At 42.4% G+C, this 18,338-nt stretch overlaps 1 long non-coding RNA gene across 1 annotated transcript in view; it reads left to right on the forward strand.

Annotated features, from left to right (window-relative positions):
• Positions 1 to 1,832: 1,832 nt before the first annotated feature.
• The window catches only part of LOC133373430 (uncharacterized), a 35,174-nt gene continuing 18,668 nt past the window's right edge, over positions 1,833 to 18,338 (forward strand). Inside the window, exon 1 of the long non-coding RNA XR_009759715.1 lies at positions 1,833 to 1,901. This is a non-coding gene — a long non-coding RNA (uncharacterized LOC133373430). The remainder of the gene's footprint in view (positions 1,902 to 18,338) is intronic.

The following is an 18,338-nucleotide window of genomic DNA, read 5'->3' on the forward strand; positions in this document are numbered from 1 at the left end:
ACAGAAACCTATTTGTGAACAGTGATCACTCTTGATGGGCCAGGAGATACATGTTTAAAACATAAATTCCTCTTCTTTTTTATTTTGGTTTTGCACATATAATTAAGTGAAAAGTTAAGGGAAAAATACTCCAAAGGCTATTAGTAATGAAATGTTTTGAAAAACAAAACACTAAACTTCAAGAAGCCCTGTTTGATGTGCTTTTTGAGACCTGTCATTTATTGAGGAGGTGGGCTTGTGGCGGCGGGGGGGGGAAGCAAATGATGAAAAATATAAAGGAGAAACTCAAAGCTTGTAACTTTATAGTGCTACTAAGTTGACTCATTATAATGTGGCTTGAGGCTTGGGGTTGAACCAGATTTTCCTTCCCAAACCGAATGATGACCTTTGAAGTTGTGCTATAATGAATGTTATTAAAATGGATTTAGCTGCTAGTTTTATAGGTCTATATCAAAGAATGTGGTGTGTATGCATGCATATGGGTTGTTTATTTTTTGTTAAGCTGGAAGGTGTGGTGTTAAAATGAACATATTGAACATATGGGTAAAGAGGACATTCTCTCAATCACATTGTCCCAACCTGTTCATTGTGGCTAATGGTAAATCACTTGCAAACAAACAGATGGCGTTGGATGGATTGAGCATCATTATTTTGAGAAATGCTCTGGATCTGGTAGAATTCTCTTTCTGTAATTACTCTGCATTGTCTTATTAGCACAAACTTGCGCATCCTGATTTGCTACAACAATTTTCCGGAATGCCATCTAATCCTATTTCCATAGCTACAGATAAGAAATTGAAGACTGGGGCCTTGAGCTGAAAATAGCTAACTTGCTTCATGGAAAAGGACTCATTCGTATGCAAAGCTCTGAGCTCTATTCAAAGGACACTTAGAAGTTTGATCTTTGGAAGCCTGACCTTCTATTTGCAGCTAGTCTGAGGCTGTAAAAAAGGAATGGAATGAAAGCAGAAAAAAAAGGGGAGGAGAGGTGAACTTTTGCTTAGTATACATAGTTTTTACTGGATAACACTAAGCAAAATAGGGACCATTCATACAATACACCCCCCCCAATTCATTCGTACACGGATCCCTGTGATGGAATGCCTGCTGAAATGTCTTGCAGAAATGATTCAGACAAGTAAATTGTACACCAAGACAAGCCTAAGAATAAAAGGCAGCCATTTGTTAATTCTGTTTGATATGTGTGTGTAGTATGTAATCTCTTACAGCCTGAGGGCCACATTCCCTCATGGACAACTGTCTAGGGGCCACATGCAAATAGCAGAAAGAGTCAGAGGCAAAAGCAATATATATGCCTCTTACTTTTGTAGAGCAAGCTACACTGCAGCGATGCAAAAATCATGGGGTGGTATTCAATGCTACATCTATTCAGAATAGACCCACTGAAGTTAATAGACATGATTAGCTTTGATTCATTAATTTCAGTTAGTATATTCTGAGTAGGACATCGCTGAATACAATCCAATAGGTTTTTACACATGCACGCACGCACGCATACACCCCCCCATCCTATAGGGTTGCCATATTGCCCTGTTAGCTGGGTTTTACCCGGATTCTTTGCATGCCACCTGGCACCCATTTAGCCCCTTAGGTGGCCCAGATTCTCAGCTTTAATTTAAAAAAAATATTAAGTTTCTAGGTGGTCCGGTTCTTGAGATATACACAAAAACATCAGCCACCCCCAACTGTTAAATCTTTTTTTTAAACAAATCTGTACTTTGTACTTAGCACTTCATATGTCAGTCTAACCCTGCCCGTTCAGGATTGTAGCCAATCAGTGTGAAGCCAATTTGGTTGACCTGGGCAGTGTCTAGAAAATCTCATTGCAGTGCCAGAAAATGGTGGTCCCCCCTCGTTTATCTGAAAATCTCATAAATTGGGTAAGTATGTACATTTCAGTTTTCCCCCCTCTTGTGTGCAGGAGTCAGATCCTGGGCAGTGTTTTGAAAACCTTCCTAATACTTGCTTTTGTAGGGGTAAAAGCATGCTAATCTCGTATGCCCAGAGTAAATCTCATTGAATTCAATAGGACTTACTTTTGAGTAGACATGGTTATGAATGTGCTGTAAATTAATGGGACTTTTGAGTGAATGTAAAAAAGAATCGTGTTTGTGTTCTAACTATTTCTGTCCCCCCCCTCCAGTCCTATTTTAAAGCAAGTAGGCAGGTATTACAGTTTTTATTCTGTAGGAAACTAATACTGATTTTTAAAAAACTAATACTGATTTTTCTGCAATGACCAACTGGTTTGACAATAAACTATTATATGGGCTGTATGTATTTATACATCTGCAGTGTGTGTGTGTGTGTATGTGTGTGTGTGTGTGTAGTCTTTCCAACAACCCTGTGAGGTAGGGTTGGGAAACCAAGGCAACTCACAATAAGAAATAAATCCCTTTAAAACCCAATAACCATAAAGCAAGAATAAACAGGTGGAAAACAGTCTAAAGAGGCATGATTCTGAATTTTGGGTTGGGTGAATGAAGTTTATTTATTTATTATTTGATTTATATCCTGCCCTTCCTCCCAGTAGGAGCCCAGGGCGGCAAACAAAAGCACTAAAAGCACTTTAAAACATCCTAAAAAACAGACTTTAAAATATATTAAAACATCTTTGAAAATATTTTTAAAAGCTTTAAAAAAGCATCTTTTTTAAAAAAAGAAAAGGCTTAAAAACATATTAAAAAGCAATTCCAACACAGACTCAGTCTGGGATAAGGTCTCAACTTAAAAGAACAAGTTGAAAGAACAAGTTCCTTATCACTTGAGGCTGTAGTTCTCTGCACACTTCCCAGTTTGAGTAAGCCCCATTGAATACATTGGGACTTGCTTCTGAGTAAACAAACATCGGATTGCACTATAAATATATTTACAGATTGTGTAATTCATAAACATATTTGATAGTCATGTTTATATAAATATTTCTTCATACTGTGTCCCAATAAGTACAACTATGGTTGTAGATGATTTTTTCCTCTACATTTTAAGTGTGCCCTTCTTCCTGGGGCTGGTCATGGTTCTCCATTGTTTTCATCCTGAGGGGAGGATAGGCTGAGAGATGGTGAGTAGCACATTTAAGGTCTCTTCACCTGCCCCCTTTTTTATTTGTATTTATATTTCCCCAATATCTTCCCCTGGCTGTTTTTATGTATTTTAAATATTTTTAGATTAAATAAATAGGAAATCATAATTGTGAACCTCCGTAAAAGCAATTTACCTATCCTTATGTTTTGGCAAAGTGATGGTGTGAAGGCATGCTGGTAGAACAAGAGACCATGTCTGAGGCATGTTATAAGGTGTTTGAGGACTTTGTCACACATTACTTTTTGAGACCTGTATATTCATGTTGGAAAGAACACGTGCACGTATTGAATGGTGGCTTGGGTGCTGTTTTTTCAGTCTACGCTGCATGCATAGGGAAGGTGATACATCATCTGGCAGCTAGCTTCATAACGTGAGAATGAAAAACATTTGGATTGCCATTCACTTGTTTACTCTTCTCACTATTGAGACCACTTCATGTATTACTTTTTCATACACAGAAATTTAATCTTTGTATAGGAAAAAGTATTTTGTAAAATATGAAGGACAGTGGCTGCCCAGTCAGTATAACCACTGTACAAGATCTACTCAGCCACTGTAATTACCTTTTTGTTTTGAGTGCCCTGCTGTCTAGGTCTTGGTTCAGGTGTGTATCCAACTTTGATGTGCTTATGGAAGGGGTGTGCAAGTAGTGCCCCCCCAAGTGTGGAGGCTTGGATGAACATTGTGTTATGGAAAACCAAAGTCTGTGTGAAAGTACATATTTGGGAATGCCATCAGTGTAATCCTAAGAACACTTAATAAATAATGTCATATCGAACTTGCACGTCACAAACTATTTTACGTTCATGTCTATTAGCACCAGGAGGGTAGTCGCCCAGGGGGTCTTAGTCCCTCTGCTTTTTTGGGAGCAGGGTCCCAATATCTCCAAGCATCCTACAATCAGCATGAAAAGGAAGTGTGTTAGTCACTGAGAAGAGTCTTCTAATATGCTTTCTTGCCTTTCCTGCTGATTGGAGCCAATCAGAGTGAAAGGTGAGTCAGCCACCGAGAAGACTCTTCGCAGTTACTAACACTGTCCACTTACATGCTGATTGGCTCCTAGAGATGCTTTTTATTGTGAGAGAATGCATTAACAAAGATATCATTCTTAATCCAGGAGCAAAAAAGGGTGTACGTGGCTGCAACTATCATGAAGGGACTCTGCACTTCTGAATTTTCTACTGAACAACTGATAAATACCTATGTAACTTTGTGTCTGGAGACTTATTATTAAGAATCACTTTCCATAATTCCCAGGCACCTAAATGAGGGGTGAGAGCAGCATAGGGACATAAGCAGATGTCTTATACCAGGGGTTCCCAAACTTTTCTTCTACATAGACCACTTGAAAATTGCTGAGGGTCTGAAAGTACCTGAAAATTTACTATGGGCATATGCAAGATAATTAACTCCCATTAGTGATAAGAGCAAGAATTTATAATTATTATTTTAATTAAAACAAGAGGCTTATCAGTACTTTGAAGAGGTTGTTATGTGCCTTCAAGTCGACTATGACTTATGTCGACCCTATGAATCAGCGACCTCCAAGAGCATCTGTCATGAACCACCCTGTTCAGATTTTGTAAGTTCAGGTCTGTGGCTTCCTTTATGGAATCAGTCCATCTCTTGTTTGGTCTTCCTCTTTTTCTACTCCCTTCTGTTTTTCCCAGCATTATTGTATTTTCTAGTGAATCATGTCTTCTCATTATGTGTCCAAAGTATGATAACCTCAGTTTCATCATTTTAGCTTCTAGTGATAGTTCTGGTTTAATTTGTTCTAACACCCAAACATTGGTCTTTTTCGCAGTCCATGGTATGCGCAAAGCTCTCCTCCAACACCACATTTCAAATGAGTTGATTTTTCTCTGATCCACTTTTTTCACTGTCCAACTTTCACATCCAGGACTGGGTCTTTCATGATGCCCGGTGGGGGGGGGGGAGAGCAGGAGAGTAGTCGATAAGACAGACATCCTGGCATTGGTAATCTAATTAGCAAGGTATATGTGGGGTTGTTGCACACTTCCAGGCCCAGTTTCATTTTAAGTAGGGAGGTGGAACCTGTGTAGATGTGATTGATCAAAGAGAGAAGAAATTTTGAGTTAAGCAAAGCTCTGCTTTTATAAAACCTAAGAAACATACAGATACTTTGAATGTCTGAGTGCCTGCACCAGTGGAATACTGGAGGAACTTGTAAAACTTGCTGCTACAGTATTTAGAACTGAGCATGTGGTATGAAAGACTCCTTTTTCTAACATGTTGGCTTCTTGTTTTTCTCCACCCACCACATCTCTGAAATATGTTGTATATGTAATGGTTAACCAGACTGGTGCGCTGACTTACTTTATGTTTGTTGCTATTTTGTGTTTTTATTGTGTTTTTATATTGATTGTGTATTCTGTCCTGAGCTCTGTTTTTAACAGCAGAAGGGCAGGATATAAATCCTCTTAAATCCTCCGTGGGGCAGAGTGGTAAGCGGCGGTAATGCAGTTGAAGCTCTGCTCACGGCCGGAGTTCAATTCCAATGGAAGGAGAAAGTCGAATTTCCTGTAAAAGGGGTCGAGGTGCTCTCAGCCTTCCATCCATCCGTGGTCGGTAAAATGAGTACCCGGCATATGCTGGGGAGTAAAGAAAGGCCAGGGATGGAACTGGTAATCCCACCCCATATATACGGTCTGCCTTGTAACCGTCGCAAGACATCACCCTAAGAGTTGGAAACAACTCGCACTATAAGTGCGTGGACACCTTTACCTTTTTAATCAATCAATAAATATTCCATAGTGTTGGAAACTAGAGTCTAGGCATTTAAGGCTGGAAATGTAAATTTTTTAAAAAAAGATTTCTCACATCTTTCCCCAGTTTTTGGTGGTAATTCCTAGGCACAAAAACAAAACAACTGGACAATCCAAATATTCATATGCAAATAATATGCAAATATTTGCATAATATGCAAATTAGCCTGCCCAGATTTGTGGAACTGGAATATGGCAATCCTACCATCCTAGCAACCAAGAAGCACGATCCCAATTCAAATGACATTCTAGCCAGACCAAATCACACAAGGAGGGTGTGGAACAGGGCTGGTAAGACACCCAAGGGCCAAATAGAGAGGCCTGGACGGCTGCATTTGGCCCCTGGGCCTGAAGCTCCACAACCCTGTTCTATAGTTTTCAGTAGAAGGAAGGTTTTGCTACAAGAATGGGACTTTCCAGTAATGACTGAAGTGTCAGCTCTGCACTGAGACAACAGTGCAGGCGGGGCTGGAAATTCCTGGGTATTTACCAGGGCAGGAAAGTCCTTTGCTGGCAGCTTGGTCGTAAATCTGCCAGGCTAACAAGGATGAAGCGTGATAAGGGCAAGGCCCTTTCCAAGCTTACGTGCCAAGCCAGAAATCCAGAAGTGAAGTCAGTAGAGGTCCAGGTTCAATTGCCAAGGGGTCAGTCCAAAATAAGGTTCAGGGAATCTGGAAACACACGAAGCCACGCCTGACATTGTCGTCAGCAACAAGCTGAAACCAAGGTTTGTCTTTTAAGGAGCAGGTTTGTCAGCAGGTGTGAGCCATCAGTGTTTTGGCCTTAAGTGGACAGGCCTGCTCTTCTTCTGCCTGACCTTCTGTTGTCTACATTCTGCAGGTGAGGGGGGAGTATCCTGTTCACTGTTTGTGTCTGGCTGAAGGGCTTCAGCTGTGTCTGGGGTGCTCTGCAGCTGAGGGGGAGAAGGAGCTGGGTTCTCAGGAGTTTCCTCTGTTTCTCCTTCTGGGTCTGCTGCTGTTACTCCTGAGTCATCCTCGTCTGATGAGTCCTCCGATGGGGCCATGACATGAAGGATGTAGAAGCAAAATGGAATGAGAGGGCCCATAGTTGCAGTGCAGATGCTTTGGATGCACGGAGCGCTAGCTCTGGTCCTTGGACTTCAGTGAAAGGATCTTAGAAGTCTGGGCTAAGAAGACTTCTACATAAGTAGAATGTAGGCAATATTGGGCTAGATAGTTTTCTTATTGATAGCTATGTAAATAGGTGTGTATGTGGCTTTAAAAAAACTAAATGTCCCAGGGTATGGTCTGAATGCACATCAGGCTACCTTTTACTAAAACTAAGCCAGCTGGGTTCGATCAGTGCTTGGATGGGTGACTGCCTAGGAACAACATGTATGCTGCCTTGGGTTCTATGATGGAAGAGATATAGATGTAAGAAAATAAATAAATGAACTGATGATCCAATGGTCTTACCCAGTATGGCAGGTACAGGAATTAATTCGAGAAGGACAGGGATGCATTTTGTCAGAGATGGCTAATTTTTTTTGCCTAAGGGACACACTTAATCTTGGGCAGGGACCACATGGCAGCGGTAGGTGTGGTCAAAAGGAGGTGGAGCCACCCAATACAATCACAAACAGGACATACACACAACACAGGCAAACAGCCCCCCTCCTCAGCTGATCTGTGCAGATCAGCTAAGGAGGGGGTGGTTATTGCCCCTTCTCTGTTCATCAAATGATTGATCTATTGACCATGGAGAGGACAATTGCCTCCCCATCAGGGCCTTGGGTTATTCTGTGTCTTTTAAAAAAAAACACACCCCATTTTTTTCTGCTGCTGACGAAATCAGTGAGTCTTCAAGGACCAGAAAAAATTGCTTGGGGACCCAGATCAGGCCCCAGAACTGGGAGGTAGCTACCCCCAGATTACTTGAGTCCATGGGCATCCCCAATTCAGTATATGGCATCTTCTTGTACTCTAATTTTCTTCAGGAAGACCCCATCGCTTAGCATATACTGTATTTAGACAAGCACCTGTTTAGATAAACATTTCCCTGATTTCCTGACTTGAATTTCCTGGTTTGATTGTTGTTTTAACTGTTATGCTATTTTAATGAGTTTGTTCATTATGTATTTTAATTATGGATGCTTTAAAGTAGTAGTTTTACCATGGATCTTAATTACGAATAGCTGTGTTTTTATAATTGTTATTTTGCTCTTGGCTGGTATTTGTTTGTGAACTGCCTTGGTATCTTGAAATGAAAGGCAGTGTATACATTCTATGGTTATTAATATTATGCCTTGACTACGGCAAGCTCCCATGTTCAGTTCCTAGCATCTTCCATTAAAGTATATAAAGTAGCAGACAGCCTGCTTGGAATATTAGTCTTATTTGAGTTGTCACTGGGTCAAGAATACCTGATCTAATGACAATTCTGGCTCACACTCTGGCTCATGTATGGTGGTGATGCAGGGGCCCAGGTTGGACTTTAGCACTTCTTTTTCTGGTGCTGATGATCCAATAGATCTGGTCAGCATCCCCTTGTTCAAGCCAGAGTTCAAACACAGGATTTGCTCTGGATTGGGGACCTGACAAAATTACAGTGATTATCTGGTAGGTGTTTCTTTAGGACTGAAGATAGGAACATTCTAACCTAGAGGACCATTCTTTAAGTAGCAGCAGTAGTAGAATTAAGTGGCCTAGAGATTTGTGAAAGTCAGACAATGGCAAAGGCAGTTAGCAACAGTTATATCTGAAAGGAGTTTCTTTCCTTTCCTACACATAATAAATCAGCAAAGTACCATCTTCTATTTTCATCAAGGCGTTTGTTCAACAGTATTTGGAAACTGGGTTTCTGATGTCCAAAGTAGCAATACCCCCCCCCAATAGGGTATCTAACAGATTCACCTGGAATTTGTGCAAGACTTTAATTTTGTGCTTAGGTCCTGTGAGTGCCATTTTCAACCACCTCACATCTGTTTGTTGAAGGCTGGCCTTCAGCACTCTCCTGTGAGGTTTATCTCAGGGAATGAGAGATGCCAATGGCTGATGGTTGAAAGCATGTTTCATATTCTGAGACACATCCAATTTTTATTTGCCAGCCCTTGGGAGAGCTTAGCATCCCAAGGTGCCACCATCAAATTTCTTGCAGCTTTCATAGCCAGATACCTGTTATTTTTTTCAGCCTTGTCAATGTCATTTTCTTTGTAAGAGTTTAGGTCAGCTAAGCATACACAAATACCTTCATCTCTTCTCTTGTCAGTCTCCAAACACGTCCACTGTTCCGCCAGCAGTTTTGACTATTGGTTTATTGCAATTTACAATAAACCCATTGTAGATACTTAGCGCTAGCCTCCATTGTTTTGTAGTTGCTTGGGAAGAGCTAGTGATCCATGATAACTGATCATGTGATAACTGAAGATAGCAATTTCATGAAATCAGGCTGTTCAATGTTAAATGCAACTATCCAGTGAATAATGTAGCAAGTGACTGGGGTTGATTTTGTAACTTCAGAGCTTTTGCCCAGCTCTTTGCATGGAACATGGTAAATGTTATTCATGAGACTGTCACTGAACGCCACAAGAATGAATTAAACTACTAAGGAGTGTTGCTTGATTCATTTCATGTATGAATTCAAACCCTGACTAAAGGCTCTTTCATTAAGTGAGAAATTAGCTGAAAGCTTTAATTCCACAGATGTGTACCTTTGTGTTGCTGCAGCAAACCCTAACATTACAATCAAAGGACTTGTGGAAAAGAAACACTGACTGATTTTCTTTCTATTAGTCAAAACAAAAATTATGAAACTAATGCTTTCAAGTGTGTGAGAATATTTTTCAAATTATATCATTCTCTTGCTTCTTTGTAATAATTAAATAGCACAGACATAAAAATCTGGCAGGCGCTTGCCTAGCTAGCTGGTAGGAAAGCTAAACAGATGTTTGGATATCCATGGGTGGTTATGTAGGCTCTTCAAACGCTGATGAATTTTTAGTAGCACTTTGCACTGACTAACAAAACATATATGTACATAGAAAGAGGGCTTGAGATGAGCAGTTCACTCCACTTCAGTGTCCCTGTGCACTGCTAGAGTAGTGCGAAGTACCTTAAATGTAAACGACGGATTGACATGCTGACCTCTATGTAAATAAGCAGGAAAATAGTTCAACACATTGGGCTTGGATCCTAAGTTCCTGTGAGCTTTGGGAAAGGTCGTAACACAGTGCCTTGCATGTAGAAGGTCCCAGGGTCAATCCCCATTATCTCCAGGGAAGGCTGGGAATGCCTCCTCCCTGAAACCCTGAAGAGCCACTGTCAGTCAGTGTAGACAATGCTGAGCTAGATGGATCGATGGTCTGACTCAGTATGAAGGAGCTTCCTACATTTCCATGAGCAGCACTCCAATTACAGGATGCTCCCACTGGGAGAATGGGACGAAGGTGATCTCTGAATCCCCCTTCTCCCTGCACTATCCCATGCTCTTCCCAAATCTGCTCAGAAGGGTAGGAAAACCCTCCTGAACAGGATTGGGAGTTGGCATTGAGGGATGCACAATGAGGAAGGAATGGACAAAAATCACTTTCACGTCTTGGCCCAAGGAGAGCCTTCAGAGGGTTGAAGACCCTTCTGTGAATGACAAGAGCTCTTCTGCTTTCAAAAGAGAAGCTGAGAATCCAACCCATTAATGTTTTCAGAACTGGAATCAAAAGACCACTGTGATTCTCACTGCCCCCAGCCACACACACTTTCCTATTGTGGGGAAAATGGGTCTCTCATCAGGTCCTGAATGTGTGAAAATCTTTTTCTCTCCTGTTAGAGCAGATGTCAGTGCACAAGCTTCATTTGTCATGAGGATGCTTCCACAAATAGCCTCCCCATGGTGATTGACCCTTGCCCTAGAAAGGGATTAACACATCAGTCAGCACCATCATGGTGAAAACTTCCAAAGAGGAAGCTGTTTTATTTTGTTGCAGCAGAAACACAAGTCTTGTAGCATTTAAAGACTAACAACTTCAAGACAATTGAAAAGAGACAGTAGTTTCATGCCCCACAGGTGTTGATTAACTGAACAATGCTAGTAGGATGATTGTGTTATCACAAATTACTGCTGTTCTGAATGGTCAGGGTGCTTATCTACTATATATTTTGGAAAGTTGTTCACAGTGCATTTGGACACCTCTTAAGATATCATAACCAAATGTTGCATGGTGGTTCCAGAGATCAAGGAGCAGGTTTGTCCTCTGTTTAGATAAAACTGAAAACATTTTGAATCAGCATGGCAGACTGAAACTTTCAAAACTGCACTAATTTTTTGGTTATGTAGAATTCCTGAGCAATGGGGTACGAGGCTACTAGGTTTGCAAATTTTGAAGCTTTAAACAAATTGTCATAAATTATACTTTTTCATTTCTTTGCCATGTTTAGCCCTTCTAATGTGGAGCACACTTTGCAGTCCTGTTGGCGGCTGAAAGGTGGGGAAGTTTTTTAAAAATAAAAATAATAATTAAAAATCTGTACCTGCCAATTGAGAATAATATTTCATCCACATGCATGCATTTTATGAAGTGAACTCAAGTCCATGAATGCTTATGCCATAATAAATTTTTATTATGTCATGATAAATTTGTTAGTCTTTAATGGACTACAAGACTCTTTATCATGGGGAAAGTTTTCACATTTCTGGCAGTGGCTGCCTGAACCCTTCAATGGGAGAGTGCAAGCAATTGTGTACAGCAACAAAGTTGTGTATAGCATGTAATTTGAGGTTTCCAAAGCAACTATCTCAACAATAACTTATTAATAGAATTTGGGAGACCAAAATGACAAACCTATTCAGCAAGTACAGCAAGCAAGGAATCCTCATTTTAAAAAAGATATTATATCACCATGGTTTCCATTTATTTCCTCTGTGGGAGCCCCTTCACACTTTTGATCAAATTCTAATCAGGTATTGGTGCCTATTATTTTTCCTGAAAAAATATGTATCTACTTTTTCTGAATGCCAGTTGCTAGGAATCCCATGTGCAGTTGCACTCAGGTCATGCTTTTGGGCTTCCCATAGGCATTTAGTTGGCTTCTGTGAGAACAGGATACTGGACTACATGGGCCATTGGCCTGATCCAGCAGGCTCTGTGTGTGTGTGTGTGTGTGTGTGTGTGTGTGTGTGAATAAATGATACAATTAATGAACTAGTTATCCAGCAAGCATGATATACTAAGGATTTCTGTCAGTGAGTTTCTTTATTCTTTGACAGAGCAATCATCTACATGTCTACTCAAAAACAAATCCCATTGAGTCCAGTAAGGCTTACTCCCATGTAAGTGGGTATATAATCGCAGCCTTAGTGATTTTAGCATACAAGTGGTATATAAATAATAATAATTATAATAAATGGTATGTGTTTGCATTTTTGTTGCATTTTAACTCTTTTTTCAAAATAAAATTCCAATAAAAAAACAAAACAAAGGGAAAATAAGTTCTCTTGTGACAGTGAATGTCAAACTTGAAGAAATTTTTCCTTTGCTTTGCCAGACAGATATTAAGCTCTCTGAAGCAGAAACTTTTAAATGTGAAAAGAGCTCAACTTAGACCTTTCCAAGTTTGCTAGAATTCCTAATTTCCCACTGTAAAATGAATTACTATGACTAACCCAAGCATGCCTGAAATCTCATTTACACTACAACTTCCTTATATAGCTCTGGTTGGGAGAAAGAGGAGGATGTATAGTATGACTATACCCCATTTTTAATGGTTTTATGTCTTTGAAACTGTGTAAATTGTACTGGAGGGCTATGATCTTGACAATGCAATCTTATGCATGTCCCCTTGGAAGTAAGGCTTATCGGTTTCAATGGGTTTATTCCCAGGTAAGTGTGTATAGGATCGCATCCTGAATGTTTTTCTTCTGGCTGATACAAAATAGCCAGAGTTAGACATGACACGTAAGGTGGCCAGATGCAAAAGATGGCAGGGCTCCTTCACCTTGAATAGTTGTGTAGTTTGGTTTTAAAGATGTTTTTAAAGCTTTTTAAAAATGTTTTGTTGTTTTGTCTCAATGTATTTTAAGGTCTTTTTATGATGTTTTAAAGTGTTTTTAGTGTTTCTGTTTGCTGCCCTGGGCTCCTGCTGGGAGGAAGGGCGGGATATAATAATAATAATAATAATAATAATAATAATAATAATAATAATAATAATAATAATAATAAATAATTTAAAAAAGGGAATTTCAGCAGGCGTAGCGTGCATTACAAACTACACCTGATCAATTTCCCTCACCTACATAACAAATTGTATATTTGTTTTAATGTTTTTGATTGCTGTAAACCGCCCAGAGAGCTTCGGCTTTGGGGCGGTATACAAGTGCAATGAATGAATGAATGAATGAATGAATGAATGAATGTGCAGGACATACGTAGGTATGGAATAAAATAATGGCATCCATAGTGATTTTGGAACAAATGGCTTTGCTTTGTGTGCTAAGATATTGGGTGTCAGCTCAGGCCACCATGATCACAACTGCTGTGGATTTTGCAAGGGGTTCCGAAAGTAGAGGAACACAGGAAGCTGCCTTATACTGTCAGACCATTGGGTCCATGTAGTTCAGCACTGTCTACAGTGATTAGCAGTAGCTCTCCAGGATTTCAGACAGGATTCTCTCCTAGTCCTACCTGGGATTGGAACTTGGACCTACTGAATGCAAACTAGATATTCTACGTAATGAGCTACAGCCCTTCTCCTATAATCCTCAGGATTGTTTCTGATGTTAGACTGAAAGCGTCTTTCACAAGCAATCTTTACATTTCCCATGTCTCCAATGATGCTACATCTGCCCACATTCTTATCCATGCACTTGTGATCAGTTCACCCACACATGTACATCTCTTTAAATACAAATACCTAGTATGGGGGTGGGGAACCTTTGGCCTGTGGGCCAATCTTGACCCACCAGAGGGTCCAATTTGGCCCACAAGTCCATTTTTCCCAAAGTGCGGACATCACTGGTGTGATCCAGTGTGAACCTGTTCCCATTAGGGGACAAGATCACACAGACAAGGCAGCAGAATTTAATCCCCACTCCTCAGCTGATGAGCAGAGATTAAAGCCCTGTGCAAAAGCACCCTTTAAAGCAGCTCACCTGCACAAACCACTTCAAAGAGCACTTTTGCCAAGGCTTTAAGACAGCTCTTATGCTCCCTTTTGAGTCTCTGGAGCAGCCTTTCCCAACCAGTGTGCCTCCAGATGTTGTTGGACTACAACTCCCATCAGCCTCAGCCAGCATTGCCAATGGTCAGGAAAGATGGAAATTGTGGTCCAACAACATCTGGAGGCACACTGGTTGGGAAAGGCTGCTCTGGAGGCTCAAACAGGAGTGCAGGGATGGTTTTAAAGCCTTTTCAAAGTCTCCCCTCCCCCCTTTGTCCTCGATCTTGGAAGCTCAAAGACATGTGGAGAGACTTGGAAAAGGCTTTGTGAGTCTCCTCCCTCTCCCCCTTTAAGCGTCCGACATTGGGGACTTACAGGGGAAGAGGGGGGATTTGGAAATAGCAAGGGATTTTGACAGGTATGTAGTCCTGGCCACTTGTCACATTTGGCCTGTGAAGCAGATACTGAGAAGGATCTGGTCTGCGGAACTGAAAAGGTTTCTCACCTCTGACCTAGTACCCATGACTCAAAGATAAATATGTGGACTGTGTAATTTGCCTTTTGACTGCACCCCTCAACGTGTCTCACAACACAGGTTCTAAAACAATTAAAATGCAAACATTTTAAATTGTATCAGTATATGACAGGAGGCAACATTTAGAACAGCAACTCCCATCTGATGTGGTGCCAGATCTGCTTTTGTGCTTATACACATGCATTCATGAACCTGTGTCTGATGTGCATACTCACAGAGCTATTACTTTGTGGATCTTTACTGGAGACAATGGTGCTGCAGAGTTTATTCTAATAAATACAATTGCTCTGTAAATACAACTATTGCTTGGTTTATTTTGGAGGAATTAGCAAACTCCAATAAAAGCCAGTTCAACTAACTATGAAATGTACTGCCTTCAAGCTGATCCTGACTTATGGCGACTCTACGAATAGGGTTGTCATGGTAAGCGGTAATCAGAGGTGGTTTACCATTGCCTTCCTCTCAGGCTGAGAGGCAGTGACTGGCCCAAGGTCACCCAGTGAGCTTCATGGCTGTGTAGGGATTTGAACCCTGGTCTCCCAGGTCCTAGTTCAACACTCTAACCACTACGCCACACTGGCTGTCAGGACCATTTATGCAATGATGGCAGACAGGATGTCAAATGGCTTTGCAGCTTGAAGTGCCAGTATCCAAGTGTTACAGAATGACAAAGATTATCAGTATAAGGCAATATGTCACTTTGCCCAGACCCTTAGCTTAGCTATCTCAGTACAGAGATAGCTAGGGGAGAGGTGGGGAGTTTCCTTACATGGACATTTACAAACCCAACAGAACTGCAGAGGTGTAGGGAAGCAAGAGCAGCCAAATAAGAAAGGTAGAAAAGAGCAAGAGGCAAGCTATGGTTACTTGTCTTGAGAAAGGAAGAGCAAAGAGAAGTGGTTTCCTGGGTTTTTGTTGGAAGGTAGAGCTGGGGTCCCAATCCCGGGGAGCTGGATCCCGGAGAGTTGGGAGAAGAGTATTCGCATGGATGGCAGAGGGAAGGGGGAGGAACTTCCCCCCTTTGGAGCAAAGACAAAACAGAGGAACTGCCAGTGATAAGGTCGCTTAGCAACGGGGAGCCTGAGCCCTCCCTGGACATTCTCACGCCTCCCCCTCTTTCAGGCTCAGAGCAAGAGGGGGAAGAGGGAGGGCTGCTCACAGCCGAAAAGCGGGGAGGCAGTTTACCATCAGCCTCTCCCCTATCCCCCATCCTGGAATCGGAAACTTCAGAAGAGGAGGGGGTGATGCTTCCCCCCTCACCGCGCACACGCAGACAGCTGAAAAGACAGGAGAGAAGGGGGGAAGGCGGGCAGTACCTGAGGGGCAGTTAAGGAGGAGCGAAAGATTGCGTGCCCGTTTGGCCCCTTCTTAAAGAATAGGCGGGAAGAAGTCCCTTGCTCTGTCAACTTTCTCCCAATGCCGCAGGACCTGTATCCCTGTATTGCTTCATGAGAAAACGCAGTCTTTGTTTGGACATTACCCTAATAAAACACGAATTAACTACAACCGCTGGTCTGGTTCCTGAGTCACATCCTGGGCCTGACAGCTTGACAGAGCCACCTAAATCACCCTCAACGCTCTCTTCACTTGACTGGGACAAGATGTCAAAGGGAGCAGCGGGGGGGACGAACCCCACTTCTGAGACGGAAGAAGTGAAACTCTTGAGGACTAAGGTAGCTGATTTGCAGACGGATGTTCAAGCCCTGCTAGCAGCAGTCAAGGTGCTGAAGATGGATAATCAAACCTTGAAGGTCACGATAGACCAGATGCGAACAGCCCCTCCAGCTGCCGTAGTAAAGGTTCCCATTGGATTGCCCCCAAAATACGCGGGACAATGTGATCAGTTGGCAACTTTCGTGGCTCAATGTGAGTTATATCTGGATGTCAGGCACATGGAATTTCCAGACGATGGGGCTAAAGTGGCCTTCGTGATTAGCCTCCTGGAGGGAGAAGCTGCAAAATGGGTGACTCCGTATCTCGTGAGAAAGGATACTGTCTTAAGAAGGTACAGAGGATTTATACAGGAGATGACCGAGATGTTCCAAGACCCGCAAAGGGCTGAAACAGTAGCGCAGCAACTAGGCGCTCTGAAGCAAGCTAAAGGGACTGTTTCCGAGTACACTAACGCTTTTAAAATTCTGTCCCAGGAAACTGGTTACAATGACGCCGCCCTGATGTTTATGTACCGGAGTGGATTAAATGCTGAAATCCTGGATGAGTTGGCCAGGACCTCCCCCCCCGCTGACCTACCAGGGCTCATCCGGCTATGCCTACAGATAGATCACCGGATGGAAGGAAGGTGCCTGGAAAGGAAGCAGGAGGTCCCGAGATACTCAGCCTCGGCATCCCTCAGCAAGATCCTTCCCTCTGCAGGGATGGCAGGTAATGCAACTGAGGGACAGGGAGGGGCTAGGCCAAGACTGTCGGAAGAAGAAAAGGAAAGACGCCGTTGGGAACGTTTATGCTTTTATTGTTCAAAGCCGGGCCACGTGGCCAGAGACTGTGGACTGAAAGGGGGGAAAGCTGAGCTGTCAGGAAACGAGAACACCCAGTCCATGTACAGGCCGGTGGACTGGGGGCAGCGTTGTATAAAGGCCCCCCAACGATCCAACCTCCCTCAAAGGGGGTGTTGGTCTTGCCTATTCGGATTACAACTTCCAGAGGAGTGGTGTTTAATTCCACTGCCTTAATTGACAGTGGAGCCTCCACAAATTTTATTGATGCAAAGTTAGTCAAGCGTCATGGAATTTCCCGGTGGAAACTGGACACTCCCCTAGCTGTGGAGACTATCGATGGGAGACCCCTGAAGTCAGGAGGGGTGACAAAAGCCACGGAGGAAGTGAAACTTCAAATCCCTGGGCACGAAGAGTTCATTTCGCTATACGTGTCAGATCTCTCGAACTTTGAGGTGATTCTGGGAATGCCCTGGCTAGCAAAGCATGAACCCAAAATAAGTTGGAAGGAGGCGGTGGTGTGGTTCACCTCACAGTATTGCCAGGAGAACTGTCAACCTGAAGGAATCAAGAACACCTTAGTGGGGGCAGTGCAAGAGATCGAGCAAGTGACCCTGCCGCCAAAGTATGAAGAATTCAAAGATGTGTTTGATGAAAAAGAGGCAGAGACTTTACCCCCCCACCGCCCTTACGACTGTGCAATTGATCTAGTGCCAGGAGCCAGCATCCCATCAGGGAGAATCTACTCTCTCACAGAGAATGAGAGGGAGGCCCTGAAGGAATTCCTGGATAAAAACCTGAGGCGAGGATTCATACGCCCCTCACAATCCCCTGCTGGAGCGCCACTATTGTTTGTGAAAAAGAAGGGGGGGGACTCAGACCCTGTAACGACTATTGCACATTGAACCAGATCACCATCCCCAACAGCTACCCGCTGGCCCTGATCTCAGAGTTGCTGGACCGACTGCGCTCTGCAAAAATCTTCACGAAGTTGGATTTGAGAGGAGCGTACAATCTGATCAGAATGAAGGAGGGAGATGAATGGAAAACAGGATTCTTGACCACTTACGGACAGTATGAATACCTGGTCATGCCGTTTGGGCTTTGTGGAAGTCCAGAAATTTTTCAAAAATTCATGAACGATGTGTTTAGAGACTTGTTGGACACGTATGTAATCTGTTACTTAGATGATATCCTGGTGTTCTCAAAGAACCAGGAAGACCACGACCAGCATGTGAAGACGGTGTTGAAGAGACTGAGAGAAAATCACCTGTATGCTAAATTAGAGAAATGTGGATTTGACCTCAAGTCTCTAGACTTCCTTGGATATCGAATCTCAGTGGAAGGC

This window comes from Rhineura floridana, chromosome 1 (genome assembly GCF_030035675.1).
Source record: "Rhineura floridana isolate rRhiFlo1 chromosome 1, rRhiFlo1.hap2, whole genome shotgun sequence".
NCBI classification, from domain to species: domain Eukaryota; kingdom Metazoa; phylum Chordata; class Lepidosauria; order Squamata; family Rhineuridae; genus Rhineura; species Rhineura floridana.